General features: G+C 52.8%; 1 protein-coding gene across 1 annotated transcript in view; it reads right to left on the bottom strand.

The window, feature by feature from the left end:
* The window catches only part of PTK7 (protein tyrosine kinase 7 (inactive)), a 428,597-nt gene that overhangs the window by 353,043 nt on the left and 49,071 nt on the right, over window positions 1-26,483 (bottom strand). The gene's annotated exons all lie outside the window — the stretch shown is intronic.

Here is a 26,483-nt window from a genome sequence, read left to right as displayed (position 1 = left end):
TTCCCTCAGGCGCACTCCTCCCACACCCCCGCTCCGCCCCCTCCCCTGCCTGCCGTGTCGCATTTCTTCAGTTCCCTCAGCCGCACTCCAGGCCCCTGCTGCTTTCACACCCTCTCCCCGCTCCGCCCCCTCCCCTGCCCGCCGTGTCGCATTTCTCCTCCCCCCTCCCCTTCTCTGCCTTCCCTCCGTCTTGTCTCTTTTGGTCTTATTCTTGTTTTAACTTTTTTTTCATCTTGGTTTGCCTTTCTTCACTTTCTACTGCAGTAACACACTCAGTTTGTCCCTTCACGCGACAGCATCTCTCAAATTGCAGTAAGTCTACAGCGGGTTCTTTTTGATGCTCTACTTCGTTGCAGTTTGTATTTTAAATTTGCACACTTTTGATGCGGCCACTGCTTTCACTTTTGCATGCACAGGGACGAGTCCTCTTCACATCCACATCCACCCCCTACAAGTGGTGCCTCCCGCGCTGCTGGGTGGCTCTTGTTTACCCCACACTACCCAACCCCCCATCTTCGGGCCACTGCACTGTCTCGCCCGCCAGATTTGCATTTTGCCTAGCACCCTCGCCTTCAGTTCTCGTTTACAGTAAATAATAAAGCGTTTCCGCTATGCCGGCTCTGCAGTGCAGGGCCATGAACCATGTATGATAACATCACCCAAAGTCGCCATTCACATACCGTCTATACTACCGACTTTCAAAGGCCCTCATGCTTGTCTGGCTCCTCCCTAAGTAAAGCAATCCAGAAGTACAACTCTGAATCAAAGACTCTCTGCCTCATCACCATTTGCCAGCATGCGGAGACTTCAAGCTGTGGCCATAATCAGGCCCCCTGCTTGCCAAAACCCCTCCCTTTTCCACCTCCCTCCTGGACAGCCTCGCTCTCCCAAGCACCTCGCTTAGGCACATACATACATACACCACTCACGTGCTCCCCACCCCCCTCCTCCCCCGATCACTTTCACGTCCGTCCGTCTCCCTAGATATAACACAATTACACGCAAAACTGAAAATGTACAGCTCAGCTGTTGATCTCCCAACTCAATGCCGTATGTGCGACATCAAAGAGTTTAAATACCTATATTCCAAGTGCTACTGTTAATGCAGGTTAAGTGAAACTACTAGTTGTTTTGAAACTGGCATAATAAACTCATGTTTTAAAAATATTATTTTAATCTGTGCCAATTGATTGTAGTTTGCACTCGCCACAGGCAGCACAGTCACACACGCAACGCCGCAACGCCACTCACACACGCCACCCCACTCACACACGCCACCCCACTCACCCACGCCACCCCACTCACACACGCCACCCCACTCACCCACGCCACCCCACGCACCCACGCCCCCACGCCACCCCACTCACCCACGCCACCCCACGCCACCCCACTCACCCACGCCACCCCACGCACCCACGCCCCCACGCCACCCCACTCACCCACGCCACCCCACGCACCCACGCCACCCCACGCACCCACGCCACCCCACGCACCCACGCCACCCCACGCACCCACGCCACCCCACGCACCCACGCCACCCCACGCACCCACGCCACTCACCCACGCCACGCCACTCACCCACGCCACGCCACTCACTCATCCACGCCACGCCACTCATCCACGCCACGCCACTCATCCACGCCACGCCACTCATCCACGCCACGCCACTCATCCACGCCACGCCACTCATCCACGCCACGCCACTCATCCACGCCACGCCACTCATCCACGCCACGCCACTCATCCACGCCACGCCACTCATCCACGCCACGCCACTCATCCACGCCACGCCACTCATCCACGCCACGCCACTCATCCACGCCACGCCACTCATCCACGCCACGCCACTCATCCACGCCACGCCACTCATCCACGCCACGCCACTCATCCACGCCACGCCACTCATCCACGCCACGCCACTCATCCACGCCACGCCACTCATCCACGCCACGCCACTCATCCACGCCACGCCACTCATCCACGCCACGCCACTCATCCACGCCACGCCACTCATCCACGCCACGCCACTCATCCACGCCACGCCACTCATCCACGCCACTCATCCACGCCACTCATCCACGCCACTCATCCACGCCACTCATCCACGCCACTCATCCACGCCACTCATCCACGCCACTCATCCACGCCACTCATCCACGCCACGCCACTCATCCACGCCACGCCACTCATCCACGCCACGCCACTCATCCACGCCACGCCACTCATCCACGCCACGCCACTCATCCACGCCACGCCACTCATCCACGCCACGCCACTCATCCACGCCACGCCACTCATCCACGCCACGCCACTCATCCACGCCACGCCACTCATCCACGCCACGCCACTCATCCACGCCACGCCACTCATCCACGCCACGCCACTCATCCACGCCACGCCACTCATCCACGCCACGCCACTCATCCACGCCACGCCACTCATCCACGCCACGCCACTCATCCACGCCACGCCACTCATCCACGCCACGCCACTCATCCACGCCACGCCACTCATCCACGCCACGCCACTCATCCACGCCACGCCACTCATCCACGCCACGCCACTCATCCACGCCACGCCACTCATCCACGCCACGCCACTCATCCACGCCACGCCACTCATCCACGCCACGCCACTCATCCACGCCACGCCACTCATCCACGCCACGCCACTCATCCACGCCACGCCACTCATCCACGCCACGCCACTCATCCACGCCACGCCACTCATCCACGCCACTCATCCACGCCACGCCACTCATCCACGCCACGCCACTCATCCACGCCACGCCACTCATCCACGCCACGCCACTCATCCACGCAACGCCACTCATCCACGCAACGCCACTCATCCACGCAACGCCACTCATCCACGCAACGCCACTCATCCACGCAACGCCACTCATCCACGCAACGCCACTCATCCATTTGCAAAACGAAAAAGGTCAAACTCTTCTATTGCGAGACCTATTGCATTTTCAATGCTTGTTTTTATAATACCTACTGTGTTGTGTCCATTTGTGGTGTATTCACTTTATTACTGTATGTGGTCATAAATGCTTAACACGCTGCCTCTGAGATAAGCCTGTCTGCTCTGCCAAGCTACCAAGGGGGGGGTTATCTGAGTGTGTGATCCCCTTGCACTGACTAGAGGAGGTGGGTCCCTATTTGTCAGAAGTGTATACCTCTGCCAACTAGAGACCAGCCGATTCTAACACGCTCCTCTTCCAGCAGGGTTCCCGCACCCCAAAGGGGTGCGAGAAGGCATTTCAGGGGGTGCAATAAAGTGGGAAAGTATGTACTGTATGCATAATAGGAATCCAAAGAAACTTTTACAGAGGTGCGAACATTAATAAAACATTTCCATGGGGTGAGGGGCATAGAAACGGATGGGAACCTCTGTCTTACAGGATGCACAGGTTTAAGTGGTAGAGAAGGTGGCATTGATGTCCACCTTCACTGGAGACACTTGGGTTTCCAGACTTCTCTAGGGACACAAGAGAACCTGCAGAATTACTTAAAACCACGTAGTACCAGTGAATTGATGAAACCGCCTCACCAAAGACAAAAGACCGGGGAATAGGACAACTAATCACACCCAAAAATAATTCCTCAGAGAGAATGGACCTCCTGGAGAACCAGAGAGCATAGAGAAGGACCGTCACTGCTGTGCTCCTTCATGACTAGGGACAGAGCGGGGATAAGGACCGTCACTGCTGTGCTCCTTCATAACTCGGAAGAGTCAGAGAGCGGGGACAAGGACTGGCACTGTTGTGCTCCTTCATGACTCTGGGAGAGACTATTGTGTTTTTATCTAGGAACCTAAATCGATATTTCTATTTCATGCCCTTGTACGGTTATAATCAATAATATCCCTATAAAGGCATAAGAATCATATCCATATTTAGTCGTAGCCCATGCAGTCACATTAAGCAAGGCTACTTCCCCAGACTCCTAGAAAGCACAACGAGTTCTCTAAACAAACCAAACCTCCAGCAACCTGGGAAATCCCCATTGCTTTTGTTTTGATTTCGTCCTAGAACTCATGTGAAGCACTGTAAGAACGGCCAGTTCTTAGTGACATCTTTATTGACGTCTTATGTCCAACCTTACGTCAAACCCGGCACCTTTCAGGTATAAATATACCAACGTTGCCTTAAGCAAACACACGGTGGTGGTTTTGGAGCAGAGCAGCTATCTACTTGCCCGAGAGCCCAGCTGATGCGAGAGCCCACGGACGCTGCCCCTCCCTTTTGACACACAGAGAGACGCTGTCTTTTCTCCTGCCGAGAAATCCAGCTCCGGTGTTTCCAGATACATTCGCGGGTTACTGGGATATCGAGTCCTGAGAGAGATACAAGACCTCCTGCTTTCTATTACCCAGGTACGGAGCCGACTAAACCCTTAAAGAGAATTCTTGAGTCAGATTCTTGGCCAAACAAACTTAACTTAAACTGCTACTTACTTACTCCTTCCCACGTATTAGGCTTAGGTCAGGTACACCAGGGTAGGCGTATTTAGAAGCACCAGTTGAGTACGTTAGTCAATGTATATATGTATGTATATATTTTATCTATTTTAAAGTATCATATGGCTAAGAATGCTTTTACAGTATTATTTTATAATCCTCCTTTTACTGTACGCACTTTACTTTACTGAGTATTGCAATTGTGGCAATTCATTTCTCTTGCATGAGAACGAAGACTGCTCAATAAATTACACCTTTTATTGAAAACGCCCGTCTCTCTTTTCTCTGCACTCTGGTGAAACTAAGTATGCACACTTGACTGAGTGAAATAGCGGTCTATTGCTTTCACATGACTCTAGAGATACACTCTTATTCTGAGGGAGCAAAGTTGTCATGTTTTATGGTTGTCAGAAGCTAATCCCTTCTTGTCTATCCAGGGAGGTTAAACTCCTCCTCGTTTATTCGAGAAAGTTTCTAGTGACCTCTGAGCTAGCTGGCAAACCTTAAGTCTAATATAGTCAGTAGAGACGAACAATAGTTACTTACCTGTAATCTGTGGTTCTCCAGTATTGGTGTCTTTCATAGATTCACATGCCTGAATCATTCCCCGTCGTCGGAGTGGGAGTCCCACGGTACATAAAAAAAGCAATAATATGCCATAAATATGTAGTAATACCAATAGAAATGAACCAGGAAGTAAAGCATCCAATGGTACAGTAGGCAAAAAACTTCCACATCTATGACTCTCATAGTCATTATGTATAGTCCAAACTACAGCCAATCAGGCGCCAGCACCCACCAGAATGTTCTCCCCAGAGGCTCAGGCTCTCAGATTTTCTCGCAAGGAGTGAAGGTAAACCATAATAGCCTAAAAAGCCTCTGAGGGGAGGTGGGCGGGTTGCATGTGAATCTATGAAAGACACCAATACTGGAGAACCACAGATTACAGGTAAGTAACTATTGTTCTTCTCCAGTATTAGGGGTGTCTTTCATAGATTCACATGCCTGAATCAGAGTAGCTAGCAGTACATATCTTTGCTGAACAGACGCTCATAACACCCAGCTTGTCAGTCAGAAATGCAAATAACAATGCAGATTGAAAATACATACATCGTATAAAGCATAATCTGATGCAATCATGGAAATATGTGAAAACATAACATAAGAAGCGTCTGACAGCAGAAAACAAGGAGGTGGGAAAAACAGAGGCTCACCTTAATGAAACAGATTCCGTAGATCAGCTCGACCCACAGAAGTATCAGCCTCGCTGATTGACTCTAGACAGTAATGTCTGGCAAAGGTATGGCGACTCGCCCAAGTAGCCGCTTTGCAGATCTGCTGAAGAGGGACTCCAGCAAATAAGGCCGTAGATGAGGAGACTGCCCTTGTAGAGTGCGCTCTGGGCGCAGATGGTAAAGGTCTCCCAGCCTGTGTATGGCAAAAGGCAATGGCAGCAGATATCCATCTTGCAATAGTCTGTTTTGATACTGCCTGCCCCTTACGAATCGCACCGTAGGTAATGAACAACTGGTCAGAAGTGCTTACAGTAGACGTTCTTTGTAGATAGAATTTAAGACATCTTCTAATGTCAAGCGAGTGTAAAGCTCTTTCCGCAGGAGTTTGCGGGTCTGGAAAAAACGATTTAAGAACAACAGGTTCGTTCAGATGGAAATCCGAAGGTACTTTCGGAATGTATTTGGGATTTGTGCGAAGTATGACAGAATCGCTTGTGAATTGCAGAAAAGGATGATGTACAGTGAAAGCTTGGATATCACTAACCCTCTTGGCGGATGTTAAGGCTAAGAGCAGTGATACTTTCCACGAAAGATACTTCAAGTCAGCTTTATGGATGGGCTCGAATGGGTGACGCATGAGTTGACCTAGGACCACATTCAGATGGCACAAAGGAGGCGGACGGCGTACAGGAGGGAACATTCTAAAGAGGCCTTTAAAGAACTGTTGGATAATTCTTGCTGAGTACAGAGAATTGGACCCATCCTGTCGATATCTGGATATTGCAGCCAGAAACACCTTTAAAGTAGCATGGGACAGACCTGTTCGTGCCAACTGCAAGAAGAAAGGAAGAATTTCCTCAGGTTTTGCTAAAAAAGGGTGAACCCCTGCTGAACGGCACCAGATACAGAAGCGTTTCCATTTCAGACTGTATGTCTTGATGGTAGCGGGCGCTCTAGCTTTGGCCAACACCTCTTTACAGTCTGCCGGGATGTTCAGGTGTGCAAACTCATGGTGTTCAGGAGCCAGGCCGCTAATCTCAGCGATGCTGGGTCCGGATGGAAGACTTGACCTTCCTGAATACTGAGCAAGTTCGGGATTGGATGTAACTGAATTGGCTTGCTCTCTGACAGTAGGAGGAGCTCTGTAAACCAATACTGGCGCGGCCATCTGGGCGCAATCAGGATCAGTCGGCAAGGTTCCTTCTTCATCTTCCGCAGAACCCTTGGGACTAGTGGAATCGGTGGGAAAGCGTATGCAAACGTCAGAGACCAATCGATGGAGAACGCATTCCCCAGAGAATTCTTGTGGGGGTGCCAGCTCGCGAAGCTCAGGCATTTGCTGTTGGTACTTGTCGCAAACAGATCCAGTTCTGGCCAACCCCACTGATGAAAGATGTGGTCCACTGTTTCCTGGTGAAGCTCCCATTCGTGGGTGGTGATCGTTGTCCTGCTGAGTGCGTCCGCAAGGACGTTTTCCGTTCCCGGAACATGCACTGCTTGCAACTGTACATTGTGGTGAAGAGCCCATGTCCATAATTCCTGCGCCTCTTGAGACAGGAGAAGAGATCGAGTTCCCCCCTGCTTGTTGACGTAGTGCATACTTGTTGTGTTGTCTGTTCTTATCAACACATTGGTGTCCTGAATGATGGCACAAAACGCCTTGAGTGCAAGAAAGATGGCTCTCAGTTCCAAACGATTGATGTGCCACAGTTTCTGTTGCGCAGTCCATTTGCCGCTGATCGTGAGGCCTTGTAGATGAGCCCCCCAGCCCTCGAGGGATGCATCTGTAGTGATGGTCAGACTTGGTGTTTCTTGAAGGAACGCATGACCCTGAATCAGATGACACCTCTGTGTCCACCAAAGAAGAGACTTCTTCATGAGTGGCGTGATTTGAATGAGGTCCTCGAAAGTGCCTGAAACCTGCTGCCACTGCAAGGTTAGTTCCTCCTGAAGCGGCCTCATTTGAAGTCGACAATTTGGAAGTAATGGAATACAAGCCGATGCCATCCCTAGAAAGGATTTGTATAGTCGGACAGAAACTGACTTTCTTTGCATGAGATCTTGTGCCAGCCGACTTATTTTCAGTTGTCTCTCCTTGGAGACGAAAGCTTTGCATTTTTGAGTGTCCAAAATCGCTCCTAAGAATGCTATTCTTTGAGACGATTGCAGTTGGGATTTGCTGAAATTTATTGTCAGGCCTAGAGATTGAAACAGGTGCAGACACTGTTGAAGGTGACATTGAACGGTTCCGTGAGAATTGGCCTTTATAAGGCAGTCGTCCAGATATGGGAAAATTTGTATTCCCTCCAGCCGGAGGTGTGCAGCTACTGGAGCTAACACTTTTGTAAAAACTCTTGGAGCGGACCGTAGTCCGAAAGGAAGGACCTTGAACTGGTAGTCCCTGCCAGCCACCCTGAAGCGAAGGAATTTCCTGTGGCGAGGTAGGATGGGGATGTGGAAATATGCATCCTGGAGATCTAAGGTGACCATGCAATCTCCTGCTGCTAGAAGATGCAAAATTTCCTGAAGAGATAGCATCCGGAATGTCAATTTCCTTAGATATTTGTTTAAGGCGCGAAGATCGAGGATCGGGCGCCACTCCCCGTTCTTTTTCCTTATCAGGAAGAACCTGGAGTAAAATCCTATTCCTCTCATCCTCTGAGGAACGCTCTCGATCGTTCCTTTTTGTATCATCATTTTGATTTGGGTAAGCAGCTCCTTCAGGTGAGCTGGAGGCGGTCCTTTTGGCGGTACATTTGGAGGGAATTTTTCGAATTCTAGGGCATGGCCCCTGGCCACAATATCTAGGACCCATTTGTCTGTTGTTATAGACTGCCAATTGGAGTAAAATTTGGATATTCTTCCGCCAAGTCTTTTGTGAGGGTGGAAAGATGGTGGTGGCAGGTGAAAAGTTTCATTGTCGCTTGTCCTTGCCGCGGTAGTTAGCCTTACCCCGGTTTGTGGTGTATTGAGATCTCTTCTGCCCATAAGACTGGTAGCGCTGTGTCTGGTAGCGCTGATTACCTTGTCGGTATGAGGATTGTTGTTGTTGTTGCTGGTATCCACCGCTATTGAAGGACGTTCCTCGTCCTCTCGCTCCTCGAAAGGGCGGCTTGTGGAATTGTAGAGTGCCTAAGGATCTGGCTGTTTCAGTATCCTTTTTTATAGTCTGTAAAGCCTCCTCTACCTTGGGGCCGAATAAATATTCGCCATCAAATGGCATGTCTAGAACTCGGTTTTGGACCTCTTGTCTGAAAGCAGTGGAACGTAACCATCCCTGTCTACGCAGAACAGCAGCTCCTGCCAATTGACGAAATCCTGTGGATGCAACATCAACAGCTGAATCGATCATCTCTTCAGAGGTCCTTTGACCTTCTTGAAGAATTCGGAGTGCTTCAGCCTTGGATGGCTCAGGGAGGAGATCTATAAATGGTGAGATGTCAGACCACATTTGGCGGTCGTACCGACCTAAGATGGCCAATGCATTGGCAGCACGGACAGTTGTTGCAGCCATGGTGGAAACTCGTTTTCCGATTGAGTCTAGGCGTCTGCCATCTCTATCCGGCGGCGCCGTAACTGCAGAGGACGGATTTCTGGCTCTTTTCTGAGCCGCCTGGACAATTACTGAGTCAAGTTTTGCCTGTCCAAGAAGACATGCAGGCGTTTTTTCGGGAGCTTTATTTTTCTTATCAATTTGTGGCAAGACCGGAGGAATGGAAGCCGGCGTTGACATCACCTTAACACCTTCCTTCCAGATGAAATCCACGATGGGTATTGTTCTAATTTGTCGTCTGGGCTGATCCTTAAAATCGTAAAGGAAACATTCTTGTTGCGTATGCTCCATCTTCATATGAAAGCGTTCGGTCGCACGCTCCATCAACAAGTGAAAATTCGCTACATCCACCGGAGGGGAGGCCGATGCAGTCTGAGGAGATGTTGAAGGAGATTGTACCTGATAGTCATCCCACTCCGACAAATCATCCACTTCTCCTTCTTCCCGTTGGTCGTCATCATCCGAAGATTGCGGGTCTTCCTCGTGAGCAGGTTGTGGATGTGAAGGCGGACACACCGTTGGGAGCACGGGTGGAGGCGTTTCCGAAGTTGGAGTTGCCGGTCCAGAACCTGCTGATTCAGATGGTGGGAACCTCCGATAGTAATCGTCCAGCATAAATTGTAAGTTGGATATTAAATCCAAAGGAACTTGAGCAACAGGGGTACTCACAGGCATCGACACATCAACAGGAGAGTGAGAATCATCATATTCTTCATCTTGAAGTTTAATATGTAACTCCGATGGACTAGTAGCTTGCCCAAAAGTATTCTGGACCATCTCATTCTCACTGTCAGAGTCCAGAAGTTGGTCTGGCACTTCAGAATACACCTTTTGAGGTGAAATACAAAGGGGTGAAAGCCTCATTGCAGTGTTGCGCAGTTGCTCTGATGCTTGCCGTGGTGTTAAAAACACCGTAGACGGAGACCACACTTGTAGTGCTGTGCATGATGACAACTGCGGCGTCGGAGGATTACCTCCCGATGGTTTTGTCGTCGACGGAACACCTCTCGTCGACGGGACACCCTTCGTCGACGGGACACCCTTCGTCGACGGGACACCCTTCGTCGACGGGACACCCTTCGTCGACGGGACACCCTTCGTCGACGGGACACCCTTCGTCGACGGGACACCCTTCATCGACGGGACACCCTTCGTCGACGAGTCACTCTTCGTCGACGGTGTTATTTTCGTCGACGGCGTAGAGCCTGACGACGAGCTCGTCGACGGAGCCTTTTTCGTCGGCGGTAAAGCCTTTAGAGGTGTCGACGACGAGGCGTCGACGACGGACGTCGACGAAACAGGCCTCACAGATACAAATACCATAGTTGGAGACGCCGTAGACGATGACATAACCATACCAGGTTTAGGAGAGGAAAATGTTACCGTCGATGTCACTGAAGTCGTCGTTCTCGTCGACGAGGAAGCTAAAGAGGACATCGCAGGAGTTGGAGACGAAGTCTGTGGTAAAATCCTCTCAGAAGATAGGGGAAACTTGAGGTTTTTCCCCTTTTTGGAAGCAGAAGCTCCTTCGATGCCCTTGGTTGTGGGGACAGCCTGAGAAGTAGAAGGCTGATCCAGTCCCTTAGCAGGTGGTTGTTTTCTAGGCAGTTTAGCCTTGGGAGATGACATTCCCTCAGGCGCAGGCCTTTTCCTGGAGGCTGAAGTAGAACCAGAGGTGACGCTTCCTACCTCAGAAACAGGATTAGAAGAATCCTTTAGCCTTTTCAACCACAGAAGTAAACGACCCTCTCTATCCCTGAGAGTCTTTTGAGGCATGGTTCTGCAGATCTTACAGTCAGAGGCCTGGTGATCTGGGTAGAGACAATAGATACACTTTTTATGTGGATCTTTTTCAAAAAGCCGAAGCTTACCACAGCAGTCACAGGCTCTAAAGAGAGATTTCTTAGAAGACATCCTTAAAAGTAGAAACAAATGAAGTTAGAAGTAAGAAACTGAGCAGAGCTCAGGGAGACTCCCTTACACACGACGTGCGGTAGAAAATCTGAGAGCCTGAGCCTCTGGGGAGAACATTCTGGTGGGTGCTGGCGCCTGATTGGCTGTAGTTTGGACTATACATAATGACTATGAGAGTCATAGATGTGGAAGTTTTTTGCCTACTGTACCATTGGCTGCTTTACTTCCTGGTTCATTTCTATTGGTATTACTACATATTTATGGCATATTATTGCTTTTTTTATGTACCGTGGGACTCCCACTCCGACGACGGGGAATGGTTCAGGCATGTGAATCTATGAAAGACACCCCTAATACTGGAGAACTAGTCGACCTCAGTCCTACGTCTACACTGCTGAATATATTATTCCAATGCGCAGAGCCTATTGGGAATATAGGAACTACACTACATGGCGCCCAACGTTTGGTAAGGCGATAAATCTAACGCAAGACGTTAGAGTAACTCAGTCGTGCTTTTTCACACAGACCCTTTTTCCCGTAAATACTCCAAAAGACGTCTGGAGTGGGTAAAAGGTTAAAATCCGCCGGAACTTGTAGGAAGAGATTCCTATGTATAGTTTTTGGTTTAGTCAACGTTGAAGAATACAGTGTTCCAAAATATTGTGCACCTAATCTTTGTTTCCTTGGAGACCGGCTCTGCAAACTTTCATTAAAACAATGTCAACTAACGGCGACAGCAACGAAACCGGGGAAACTGCAGTAGATGCGAATCAACGGGGTTTCGATGTTACAGGGTTTAATGAAAATGAACCGGGTGCAATTATCATCCCGGTCAACATAAGAACTATAACTATTAAACTTCTAGAAAACGAACTGACATCACGAGGTGGTACAGTCATATTCGTAATTGAGGCCCATGAATATCGGCAGACAGAGGTATTCTATTCATGGATAAACTTTCCAGCAGCAAACGCTGTCACACACGACTTCCACTATTACAAAATAGAGGAACCTCCGGAAGAATACACTCCTTTCGAGGAGGTAGAAATCCCATTAAATTACCAAGAGCACCTGCTCTGGTTTAAAGGCGCCCTAAAACATAATAATCACATCACCAGGCTCGGTTCACTAGGTAGACCAGGAGCGACGTGGCTGGTTCTAGCCAGCTACACACCACATCCAGACATAGAAAAAATGTCAGACCAGGAACTATTAGCACAGCTAAAACAACTGAGTAAGATACATAGACAATTAGTCCAATATGTAATGCGGACTTCAACAGTCCAACCAGCTATTAACATTCCACAGCTGACCCCACATCAGGGGAACACAAACAAAATTACACCACAGAACATACAATCATGTCTGGGTAAAGTACCCGCAAAACGGGAACAAATTCCATTCTGGTTAGCACAAAAAATAACTCAAATAGAGGCAGTATTTCCAGATACTAACCCTACTGAGAGACACAGAATTCTGACTGTCTTCCAATGGGGATCGCACCACATGTGGAGGACTGTGACACTTGGGGCACAGTCTTTGCTTCCATCTACACAAAAACACATGGTGTTCCGTCCATGGCGGTAATACCTGATGTGCTAAGACAGATTCAAAATGAATACGGTCCAGAACCTGCTTTAACTCTGGGTATGAAATTACTGAAAGACTTTAAGCAGGTCTCGGCTATATTATTAGCCAACATAAAAGGAGGAGCAGCATCTGTTGCGATCCGCCAGAAATTGAAAGAAACAGATATAGCAGAACAGCCATTTGAACTTGCCAGAATCATAGAAAAATCCTAGGAAGAACTAGGAAGAGATAGTTTGGGTGGGAAACCAGTAAAACCCCAACTAACTGAAAATCCTGAAACGATATTTATTAACAAGCATTTACAATGCAACGGTTTCGCCTTTGGAGAAGTTAGAGCGATTGGCATTGTAAAAGACAAAATTTGTATTTATGTGTTGGTTTTGAAAACAGATAAATAAATGGCATTGTCATTTACATTGCCAATAGCTTAATCCTCATGAAACCACTAGCTCTTTGCTGGCGTTTTCATGAAGTTCACGTGGCCACAGGCACACGCTTTTGGGCCATAAACTCTGTTCCCCACAGCCTTACATTCATTTCTCCTCCCCCTCCCCAGCCAGCTTCCCCCAGGCCGTAGCAGCACTCCTCCCACACTCCCATACTTCAAAGGCTTATCACGTCACACGACCGCAGGCCGTGCAACCAGAGCACTTCAGTTGGTGCGCAGCCCCCCTCCCAGCACTGCCTTGTTACTCTCGGCAGCCAACTTTCGTTTCATGGTGGAACAAACCTCACTGATAACTATCGTCTATTGTAGCGAACTACACCAGGTTCAACTTGTGACTTCAGGCGCTACACGCATCTTTGCAGGGTGTGTGCACAACCTTACGCCATTTTTTGTAGCTGAGGGTGAGGGAGGCAAATGTGACCTTCACTCTGTAGTGAGCGAGGAACCAGTTCCTGCTTGGTAGGAACATGATTGTGCTTCCCAGGCTCAAGGTCAAGTAACTGAGATGTAAGTATAGCCAACCAGGCACAGGTTAGCACAACGAAGACTGAGTATCTACTACAAGCGGATGAGTGCACAAGGTAGTGAATGAATGCTTACCATATGCACACTGAAGTATGTGTGACATTTTGGAGTTGATATAAGTAGTCTACTCTAGGAACACTGTGCATACTTTTAAACCTACTCTGTAGGAGAATGCTATTCCAAATAAGACGGATAAAAGATGTATTTATTTACCGCGTTATAGAATACGATATGTCTCCTTTGAGTTAAGCCACAAGCCCCTATAGAAACTGAGCAATTGGGCGGGGCAGAAGGGAAATGAGTGACATGAGTTAGTCTTTGGGGTGGCGAGCAGAGGGTGTTGGAAATGGGATCCCTGGTTGGCCGAGGCTTGAGCCAAGGCCAGGCAGAAATCACCACTTCCAGTTAGGGTAGGGAAGTCACCCGCCAAGACAACCCCTGCTCACCCCCTTGGTAGCTTGGCACGAGCAGTCAGGCCTATCTCGGAGGACATGTGTAAAACATTTGCGCCCGCACCCCCAGCAACAACCTTCCGGGCCCCCCACAAACGGACTCCACACAAGATATATATGAAAATAGCTTTTATATTAAAAAGGACACATAGGAGCACATACCTTACAGGGTGCCAGAGGCAGGGGCAGGATTTACAAGGGAGAATATACAGAACAGGGCCATGGGACCACTGCCAGGGATATGCACATGATGGAGTCGGCATTTGGAACATACAACCACTGGGAGTTTCCTCGAACTAGGACTAGATCACATAATCACAAGGAGCTTAGCATTAGAATACGTCACGCCCCGGGGTTTCACAGGACTAGCACTAGAACTCACTCTAACCAGTATCAACATACATGAGGCAAGGTTATACAGGAGGGAAGGAATGACAAAGTACATAACACAATAGAGGCGTCATCAGAAGGCAATACGTAATACTTTCAGAGTCACCATTAACATTAATCAATACTTCCAGTGTCACGATGTTCAAGGAAGGCTGCAGGTAGCCAACAATAAACCTAAACGGGGCAGCTGCCCACGAAGTGCTGGGCAGCTGTAGCGCAAGGATGGGGCCATTGTGGGAGCCTCGACGGCTCGGAGGGCCAGGGACACGCGGTGGAGCCTCCTCGGGGCTCAGGGGCAAGGACACGTTGGAGCCTCCTCGGGGCTCGGGGACTAGGCTGCGAGCCTCTCGGGGCTCAGGGAATATCTGGGCGGAGCCTCGCAGGCTCGGAGGGCCAGGGACACGTGGTGGAGCCTCCTCGGGGCTCAGGGGCCTGGAATGCGGCTGGAGCCTCTCGGGGCTCAGGGGTAAACATACGGAAGGAGCCTCACGGGGCTCAGGCCGGAGGTGGAGCCTCTCGGGGCTCCGGGGTCAAGACATGGCAGGCGGGATCCCCCTCGGGGGACCCGGCATCACTGGGGGCCCCTCGGGCCATGATGGAGCCTCTCGGGGCTCAGGGGCTGAAGCTGTTGGCAGGCGGGGCCCCCCTCGGGGGACCCGGCGTCACTGGGGGCCCCGCGGGCCTCTGAACACATCGGTGCTCACGCGGGAGGGGCGGCCAAGGGCAATGTGGCCCGATGCCCCGCCTCCCCTCCTGCATCACTCACCGGTCGGCGAGCGCGCCGGTCTCTCTCGCTCTCCGGGGCTCCCTCTCGCTCCTGGGGGGCCCCGGGGGGGAAGCGGCAGTCGTCTCGGGGGACGCAGGGGCGCGGAGTAGGCTCCCGCCGCTCCCTGCATGCTTGTCTCTCTCTCAGCAGCTCCCCGGGCCGCCGGCCAATCAGAGCGCGGCCCGGGGAGACGTCATCGGGCCAGCAGCCAATCAGTGCGCGGCCCGGGGGGCGGGCCTCACGCGGGGTCCCGGGCTGCGGCGGTGAACACAGGGGAAATTGACGAGGGCCAGGCTCCCTCGATAAGGCAGGCATGAAGGGGCAAGCGATCCCAGCAGATCAGGAGCAGGGCAGGGCTCAGGGAGGCAAGCCCTTCCCCTGAGCCCAAGCAGCATGCCCCTGGCAGGATGCCAGTCAGGGCAAGCAGGAAAGAGAGAGAGAAGAGGGCACACCCTCCTTTTATACATGAGATCCCTTTGTCTAAAAAGGGGCAGGCAGGATGAGAACCAGCTAGAACTGGTTATAAGGAATTTCTTGTTACTGGCCAGGCTAGGACACCAGACGCACCCCAGGTGGGTGGAGCCAGCATTGTGGGGGACAGCCCAGACCCATACAGGATACAGGCACAGCCCCTCCCTCACTTCAGCCAATCACGCGCCAGCATACTTACTGCACACACACACCGATGTCTAGAGGTGGTACTTCTCTTTTAGACACACACACGTCGCATACATCATCTTACAGCATTCAATCACACGAGTCCATACATACCAGACTCGAGCCTGTACCCCCCACGCACCAGGAGCTATCAGGGACACACCCATTCCCCATGCAGTCCTATGGGAGGGCAGGCTTCTCTCATCTACACGCACTCAGAGTGGAAATCACCATCCCCAGGTCACATATAACAAGCACAACTTGAGGGGTGGACCTGCCAGAAGGGCCCAGTCCAACAGAGGGTCATTGGCTCTCGGTAGAGAAGTCAACTTTGATGGAAGCAGCTGTAGGCTGCTCTCCTCGCAAAGGAGTTCTGCGTGTAACCCACACTCAAATCAATCATCAAGAATTCGAGACAAAACTTGCTGTAATAGTGGAGTGAGAAGAGATATGTGTGCAGGGTGCCGCTCACCCTTATGAGCGTGGGGGCGTTGACCCCCTACTGTGAGTGCTACATATCTTTTGGGATTTGGTTCCTGTAGCGTAAGGGCGGGGCTACGGAGAAATTCAAACAAGGATTGAAGGAGGCTGTGAAAATGAACTGGGCACGTCATATTGCCCAGTGTTTTCACTGTGGCCAACCAAACATGCGCAGGTCAGGCTTCCATGATCAACTTACCTGGGAGGTGGAGTAGCTTCACCACAGCCCATAGAGCTGTGAGTGAGCGTTGTGTTTCCCTGACTCAGCCAATCCTGGCACTGCTCTTATGTTTGGTATGACAAGCAGCATAACAGAAGTGTTTCGATTGGCTGGGATGCTTTTACCCACCATGCACAACTTCGGCCGGCAGCGCAAGGCTGAGGAACGAATCAAGGTAAGAATATGTTTTTTTATTAATACCAGTGCTCCATTTCATGTTTTACATGGTTATCTCTCTGTGTCACTTGGAATACTTATCGCCAGGGTTAATTCAAATCAAGTAGGGCAAGTTGCTCCTGACGATTACATTCAGTGAGTGTACAGAGCTTCAGTCGTTCTAATAATTGATGACAGAACTTGCTCAAACGCCAGCTGACTCGAACGTATCTTCTGGCCTTGATGATTTAGGAAAGGCAGCAGAGAGCTTCATATCTGCACGAGCAAGATGTTATCGTCCTTTTAATTAAGGTTAAAGGGTGAACCGAGTGTGAAGACACCCGGGCGCCATGTCCTGCTGACAAACGTAGTGACAGCCGAGCAGCCCCGGTCACAAAGATGAAGCTGCTGTGCAGCACATTAAAGACCTGTTATCTTTTGCACTGTGTCAATGAAAGATGGTAACACAACTCTACATTTGAACAGAACTTTTGTTTTGAATATATCTCGCTATAAAAACGGCAAAAAGAGTGGTACACCTGTTAGCAATTGCCTAAAAAGTATAAGCATTGCAATAATATCAAGGACAACATGGCTAGTGTCACCAATTCCACATACTCAGGAACCACATGCTGATAAATTAAATGTGTGTTGCAGAGGTGATCGGTGCACACTCTATGTAAATGTACCTAAAATAGAATCGAATGTGCCTGAGCCTGATCACCTCTGCAATACAAATGTAAGCATGCACGCCCTTATAAAAATGATTTAACCTTTACGTGCTGCACATGCCCCACCACTTTCAAAAGATGCCAGCAGCCACTGAACGCATCTGTTGGTTGAATAGCACAATGTGAAATCAACGTCCCCACTTGAATCAAACTATGTGATCCTAGGAAGATATTTTATTTCACTGTGCCTCCTTTTTCTACATAATTCCTTTTGGGAGCACCTTGAAATATGTGAGTGCAGGATTTGCAGTGTACCAAAACCTTAGTTTTTTTAGTAGACAATAATGTTGCCTCATATAGCATACAAACTTAGGTCACATATAGAGTCCATATGAGATCTGACTTACCTCTTCACTAATCGCATTGTTGTCATTCTGAGTTGAGAAACATGAATGTTTCTAAATTCACGTTTGAAAACTATCCCTTTTAATAAGTGCCTCTCAATGCAGTGTTATAATCTGAGGTACATTTTTTGAATTTTGAAGAGAAGTGATCATATTTCTACATGATGTTTGTTGCACCTTTTACTTGCCAAACACACCCACTGCACGGTTCTGGGGGGATGTGCTCCTGGAACTGGGGGAGGTGCTGGGGGCGGACATTCCACGAGACCCTAGATTGGCGTTGCTGGGCGCGACCACGGAAGTAGACCTACCACGTCCCCTGTGTATCTTTCTGGTGTTAGCGCTAGTAGTGGCAAAACGAGACATTGCACGGCGCTGGGGGGCGCCTGAGAAACCAGACTTAGAGGAATGGAGACGAGGATTAGACCTGTACATGGCGGCAGAGAGGGTGACCTACAAAGCCAGGGGATGTCCCAAAAAGTTTCGGAGGGTGTGGGCTAAATGGAGACACTACCACGGACTAGAATGAGACGTTGTGCCGCGAGGCCTCTGGGACCCTGTTCGAGATAGACTGAACACAGGGATGCCAAGTTTGTAGATATGTACTTTACTGCCCGGTCCCCATTCAGGGTACTGTGGGACCACTTGAGCGGGGACAGAGGAGACCAGGAGGTGGGTGATGGGAGGGAGGGGGTAGAGGCCTGCTGTTTACCAGATGTATATGGTTTTTGTTTCTTTTTATGTTAATGGTTCGAAAGCATGAGTGCTATTGAGGAGTACTATGTCTCACAACATCAGAAAAGTTGCGTAATTGACGGCCAGAGCAGAATGTTGACGCTCTACCGTGTGCAGATTCGTTCACTTTGTGATCATTCCAATGCAACAATAAAAATGTATTTAAAAAAAAAAAAAAAAAAAAACTTCACCGCAGAGCCAGACTACACACAACCGTGCACAGAGGACACACCACCGCAGAGCCAGACTACACACAACCGTGCATAGAGGGCACACCACCGCAGAGCCAGACTACACACAACCGTGCATAGAGGGCAAACTTCACCACAGAGCCAGATTACACACAACCGTGCATAGAGGGCAAACTTCACCACAGAGCCAGACTACACACAACCGTGCATAGAGGGCACACTTCACCGCAGAGATAGACTACACACAACCGTGCACAGAGGACACACCACCGCAGAGCCAGACTACACACAACCGTGCACAGAGGACACACCACCGCAGAGCCAGACTACACACAACCGTGCATAGAGGGCAAACTTCACCACAGAGCCAGATTACACACAACCGTGCATAGAGGGCACACTTCACCGCAGAGATAGACTACACACAACCGTCCACAGAGGACACACCACCGCAGAGCCAGACTACACACAACCGTGTGCAGAGGACACACCACTGCAGAGCTAGACTACACACAACCGTGTACAGAGGACACACCACCCAGAGCCAGACTACAAACAACCGTGCATAGAGGGCAAACTTCACCGCAGAGCCAGACTACACACAACCGTGCATAGAGGGAAACTTCACCGCAGAGCCAGACTACACACAACCGTGCATAGAGGGCAAACTTCACTGCAGATCCAGACTACACACAACCGTGCATAGAGGGCAAACTTCACCGCAGAGCCAGACTACACACAACCGTGCATAGAGAGCAAACTTCACCGCAGACCCAGACTACACACAACCGTGCATAGAGGGCACACTTCAACGCAGAGCCAGACTACACACAACCGTGCATAGAGGGCACACTTCAACGCAGAGCCAGACTACACACAACCGTGCATAGAGGGCACACTTCAACGCAGAGCCAGACTACACACAACCGTGCATAGAGGGCACACATCACCGCAGAGCCAGACTACATACAACTGTGTACAGAGGGCTCACTTCACCGCAGAGCCAGACTACACACAACCGTGCACAGAGGACACACCACCGCAGAGCCAGACTACACACAACCGTGCACAGAGGACACACCACTGCAGAGCCAGACTACACACAAACGTGCACAGAGGACACACCACTGCAGATCCAGACTACACACAACCGTGCACAGAGGGTACACCGCCGCAGAGCCAGACTACACACAACCGTGCACAGAGGGCACACCACCGCAGAGCCAGACTATACACAACCATGCATAGAGAGCACACTTCACCGCAGAGCCAGACTACACACAACCATGCATAGAGGGCAAACTTCACCGCAGAGCCAGATTACACACAACCGTGGATAGAGGGCAAACTTCACCGCAGAGCCAGACTACACACAACCGTGTGCAGAGGGCACACGTCACTGCAGAGCCAGACTACACACAACCGTGCATAGAGGGCAAACTTCACCGCAGAGCCAGACTACACACGACTGTGTGCAGAGGGCAAACTTCACCGCAGAGCCAGACTACACACGACTGTGTGCAGAGGGCAAACTTCACCGCAGAGCCAGACTACACACAACTGTGTGCAGAGGGCAAACTTCACCGCAGAGCCAGACTACACACAACCGTGCATAGAGGGCACACGTCACTGCAGAGCCAGATTACACACAAACGTGGATAGAGGGCAAACTTCACCGCAGAGCCAGACGACACACAACCGTGTGCAGAGGGCACACTTCACTGCAGAGCCAGACTACACACAACTGTGTGCAGAGGGCTCACTTCACCGCAGAGCCAGACTACACACAACCGTGTGCAGAGGACACACCACCGCAGAGCCAGACTACACACAACTGTGTGCAGAGGGCACACTCCACCGCAGAGCAAGACTACACACAACCGTGTACAGAGGGCACACCATGACAGAGCCAGACTACACACAACCGTGTGCAGAGGTCGCACCACCATAGAGCCAGACTACACACAACCGTGTGCAGAGGACACACCACCACAGACCCAGACTACACACAAACGTGCACAGAGGACACACCACTGCAGATCCAGACTACACACAACCGTGCACAGAGGGTACACCGCCGCAGAGCCAGACTACACACAACCGTGCACAGAGGGCACACCACTGCAGATCCAGACTACACACAACCGTGCACAGAGGGCACACTTCACCGCAGAGCCAGACTACACACAACTGTGTGCAGAGGGCTCACTTCACCGCAGAGCCAGACTACACACAACCGTGTGCAGAGGGCGCACCACCACAGAGTCAGACTACACACAACCGTGTACAGAGGACACACCACGACAGAGCCAGACTACACACCACCGTGCAGAGGACACACCACCGCAGAGCCAGACTACACACCACCGTGCAGAGGACACACCACCGCAGAGCCAGACTACACACAACCGTGCACAGAGGACACACCACCGCAGAGCCAGACTACACACCACCGTGCAGAGGACACACCACCGCAGAGCCAGACTACACACCACCGTGCAGAGGGCACACTCCACCGCAGAGGAAGACTACACACAACCGTGCAGAGGACACACCACCGCAGAGCCAGACTACACACAACCGTGCACAGAGGACACACCACCGCAGAGCCAGACTACACACCACCGTGCAGAGGACACACCACCGCAGAGCCAGACTACACACCACCGTGCAGAGGACACACCACCGCAGAGCCAGACTACACACAACCGTGCAGAGGGCGCACCACCATAGAGCCAGACTACACACAACCCCTCATTGCTAAGCACGGGTGCAGTGACAGACTACACACACTAGTGCCTGTAGGGCACACAGTCTTCAGTAGTGTACGAGGCCCAGAGAACCTACATGGCTGGAGATGAGGGAACCATGCCAGGCTGCAGGACGCACGGTGCACACACAGTCAGATGTGTTCAAGAGGGCTCGGAGGGGAGCACAGCACAGGCACACACAAACGGCCCTGGGATGCAAGACCAGCCCTGGCAGTTGGTAAACCGACATATGTCGATGTGCTCGGATGTAAGCACAGGACAGCACATGCCACACACAAATGTCCATGTGCTCGGATGTAAGCACAGGACAGCACGTGGTACACACAAATGTCCATGTGCTCGGATGTAAGCACAGGACAGCACGTGGTACACACAAATGTCCATGTGCTCGGATATAAGCACAGGACATGCCACGTGGTACACACAAATGTCCATGTGCTCGGATATAAGCACAGGACATGCCACGTGGTACACACAAATGTCCATGTGGTCGGATGTAAGCACAGGACATGCCACGTGGTACACACAAATGTCGGTGTGCTCAGATACAAGCACAGGACAGCACATGGCACACACAAATGTCCATGTGCTCGGATGTAAGCACCGGGCAGGCCCTGGGCAGCAGAGCCCAGTGTGACCCGATGAAAGGTGGGGGGGTGGGGGGGGGTCAGGTCTGACCAGTCCCACCAGTGCGCCCGGCCGGGTCACCCCACTCCAGGGCACACAAGGCCGCGTACAGCGGCCCTCGTAAAGAGGAGGCGCGGCCACGCCGGGGGCCCTGGTTAAAAGGAGGAGCGTGAACCTGGGACACTATAGCGCTGCAGGGAGGTCTCGGATGGCTGGAGCGCGGCCTCTAGGCGCTAGAGTGATGCACACAGGAGGAGCTGGTCAGAGGGAGAGCAGTGTCCCCGTGGACCCATGGAGGGGGCTCTTCTGCCCCCCAGGCGGGGTCGGCAGGTGATCCCAGCGCTATTCTTGGTGCATCTTTCACACGTTCCTTCTGGGGTTTCTCCTTTTCTAGCGCCTTGAATGCAGGCGCCCAGCCACACGGCCCTGGCTGGGGGTGTCGGAGTCCAGGGGTGGCCCCAAGGGAGGGGGAGAGGCCCGATAAGAGGGGGGGGGCTCCTGTCCAGAGGTGATGACAAGAATACCAAGCTCTCCCAGGTTCTTCCATTGAACCGTAATCTCTCTAAAGCCTGGAGTTGGATCTGTGTGTAGGAACCCTGGGGGAGAGCCTGACGTCACCAGTGACGTCAGGCACTGCCAGCCTCCGCGGGCAGGCGGCCAGGGTCACACGGGGAGGGGGCCCGTGCTGCTGCCGTGCCTCAGCCGACACAGCTGTGCTAGCACCTCCCCCCCCCCCCCCCCGATCCAGGGTGCTGCCCCCCCCCAACCCCGGCCCCCACACCTGGACAGATCACTCCCGCCCCGTGCAGACATGAAAGCCCCGCCACCCCCAGCCCCCAGGAGCCCCCCCTTGGGGACCCGCATCCCCAACCCTTTGAACCCGCCCGGCGCATTCTTCGCACAGATCGTGTGATCCTCGGCACACGTCTGGTGCCAGCTGCCAGGGTACAGCTGCTGGGTGACATTCCAGCAGACAACAGCTGTCTCAGCAGCAGACAGGGGCCCGGGACAGGCCTGGAGACACGGGGGGTCGCGGGACAGGCCTGCAGACACGGGGGGTCGCGGGACAGGCCTGCATACACTGGGGGTCGCGGGACAGGCCTGGATACACCAGGGGCCACGGGACAGGCCTGGATACACCGGGGGCCCCGGGACAGGCCTGCTTACACCGGGGGCCCCGGGACAGGCCTGCATACACCGGGGGCCCCGGGACAGGCCTGCAAACACCGGGGGCCCCGGGACAGGCCTGGATACACCGGGGGCCCCGGGACAGGCCTGGATACACCGGGGGCCCCGGGACAGGCCTGCTTACACCGGGGGCCCCGGGACAGGCCTGCATACACCGGGGGCCCCGGGACAGGCCTGCAAACACCGGGGGCCCCGGGACAGGCCTGCAAACACCGGGGGCCCCGGGACAGGCCTGCAAACACCGGGGGCCCCGGGACAGGCCTGCATACACCGGGGGCCCCGGGACAGGCCTGGATACACCGGGGGCCCCAGGACAGGCCTGGATACACCGGGGGCCCCAGGACAGGCCTGGATACAGGGGGGCCCGGGACAGGCCTGGATACAGGGGGGCCTCGGGACAGGCCTGCATACGCCAGGGATAGGCCTGCATACACCGGGGGCCCCGGGACAGGCCTGGATACACCAGGGCCCGGGGACAGGCCTGGATACACCGGTGACCCCAGGACAGGCCTGCATACGCCAGGGATAGGCCTGCATACACGGGGGGCCCCGGGACAGGCCTGCATACACCGGGGCCCCCAGGACAGGCCTGCATACGCCGGGGCCCCCAGGACAGGCCTGCATACACCGAGGGCCCCGGGACAGGCCTGCATACACCGAGGGCCCCGGGACAGGCCTGCATACACCGGGGGCCCCGGGACAGGCCTGCATACACCGGGGGCCCCGGGACAGGCCTGCATACACCGGGGGCCCCGGGACAGGCCTGCATACACCGGGGCCCCGGGACAGGCCTGGATACACTGGGGGCCCCGGGACAGGCCTGCATACACCGGGGCCCCCGGGACAGGCCTGCATATACCGGGGCCCCCGGGACAGGCCTGCATACACCGGGGCCCCGGGACAGGCCTGCATACACCGGGGGCCCCAGGACAGGAATGCATACACCGGGGGCCTTGGGACAGGAATGCATACACCAGGGGCCTTGGGACAGGAATGCATACACCGGGGGCCCCGGGACAGGCCTGCATACAACGTGGGCCCCGGGACACCCCCACTGTGTCCAGGAGCAGGAGAGGACCCCTTCCAAGGAGAGGGCTCAGTACACAGGGAGCGCTCTGGCATTAATAACACAGCACTAAAATGGTTCACCTCCTTCATTTTGGCAACAAATTAAAATGAATTCCTCTCTCTCAAAGCCTACTAAAGTTACACTTGGGGTCCCGCAAGGCTCGATCCTCTCCCGTCCCTCTTCAATCTCTTCATGGAGCCCCTCACAATCATCTTGAAAAAAGCTGGAGTGAATTACCACCTTTACGCATATGACGCCCAAATCTATTCCAAAATCAAATCACCCAGCAACATCCAACGTCACTCTAACCCTAACCGAGATCCAAACTTGGTTCAATGCAAACCACTTAAAGCTCAACCCAGATAAAACGGAACTGATCCTATTCTCTCCAAAAAGTAACCATCGTCCAATCCAAGAGTGGCTCAAGAATCTGGTTGCCCTAAACTGCCCCCTCGTCCGGCTCAGTTAAGTCTCCAGGCATCACCCTGGACAAGAACCTGTCAATGGAGGCCCACATCAAAAACTCTGCAAAAAGTGCTCTTTTCTCTCTTAAACACCTCAAGAAATTGAAACCTTTTCTACCCCACGATGACCTCAAGACAGTAGTTCAATCCCTAGTTCTCTCTAAAATCGACTACAGGAACGCTATCCTAACAGGGACTCCAAAAGCTCACCTAGCCCCTCTAAGAGCAGTGCAGAACATGGCCGATCGACTCGTATCTGGAGTTAAAAGATTTGAACAGATCACTCCAGCTCTCAACTCCCTCAACTAGCTTCCTATGGAAGGGAGATGTATTTACAAGCTGGCCTGCATCACACACAAACCCCTTCACTCTCCGTCCCCCAACTACCTTAACAACAAACTGGTAAAAGCAGGAAAATCCAGAAATCTGAGAAGCTCCAACTCACTCCTTCTTACTCCTCCGAAACTGAAAAAGAAAACCACAAAGTACAGATCATTTTCTGGCAATGATCCAGGATGTGGAACGCTCCCCTAGATTCCTCAGATGCAACCCCTCCTTCCCCCATTTGAAAAGGTACTGAAACGCAGGAGAGCGCTTCTTCCCCAGAGCAGGAGAGGGCTCAGTACGCAGGAGAGCGCTCCTTTCCCAGAGCAGGGGAGGGCTCAGTACGCAGGAGAGCGCTCCTTCTCCAAAGCAGGAAAGGGCGCAGTACGCAGGAGAGCGCTCCTTCCCCGGAGCAGGGGAGGGCTCACTACGCAGGAGAGCGCTCCTTCCTGCAGACGGCTCAGTACACAGGAGAGCGCTCCTTCCTGCAGACGGCTCAGTACACAGGAGAGCGCCCCTTCCTGCAAACGGCTCGGTACACAGGAGAGCGCTCCTTCCTGCAAACGGCTCAGTACACAGGAGAGCGCTCCTTCCCCAGAGCAGGGGAGGGGTCAGTACGCAGGAGAGCGCTCCTTCCCCAGACCAGGAGAGCGCTCCTTCCCCAGGGCAGGGGAGGGCTCAGTACGCAGGAGAGCGCTCCTTCCCCAGAGCAGGGGAGGGCTCAGTACGCAGGAGAGCGCTTCTTCCCCAGACCAGGAGAGCGCTCCTTCCCCAGGGCAGGGGAGGGCTCAGTACGCAGGAGAGCGCTCCTTCCCCAGAGCAGGGGAGGGCTCAGTACGCAGGAGAGCGCTTCTTCCCCAGACCAGGAGAGCGCTCCTTCCCCAGGGCAGGGGAGGGCTCAGTACGCAGGAGAGCGCTCCTTCCCCAGAGCAGGGGAGGGCTCAGTACGCAGGAGAGCGCTTCTTCCCCAGACCAGGAGAGCGCTCCTTCCCCAGGGCAGGGGAGGGCTCAGTACACAGGAGAGCGCTCCTTCCCCAGAGCAGGGGAGGGCTCAGTACGCAGGAGAGCGCTTCTTCCCCAGACCAGGGTAGCGCTCCTTCCCCAGGGCAGGGGAGGGCTCAGTACGCAGGAGAGCGCTCCTTCCCCAGGGCAGGGGAGGGCTCAGTACGCAGGAGAGCGCTCCTTC

This window comes from Lissotriton helveticus, chromosome 6 (assembly GCF_964261635.1).
Source record: "Lissotriton helveticus chromosome 6, aLisHel1.1, whole genome shotgun sequence".
Lineage (NCBI taxonomy): Eukaryota > Metazoa > Chordata > Amphibia > Caudata > Salamandridae > Lissotriton > Lissotriton helveticus.
The sequence above is the reverse complement of the archived record's forward strand: the minus strand, read 5'-3'. Positions and strand labels throughout refer to the sequence as shown.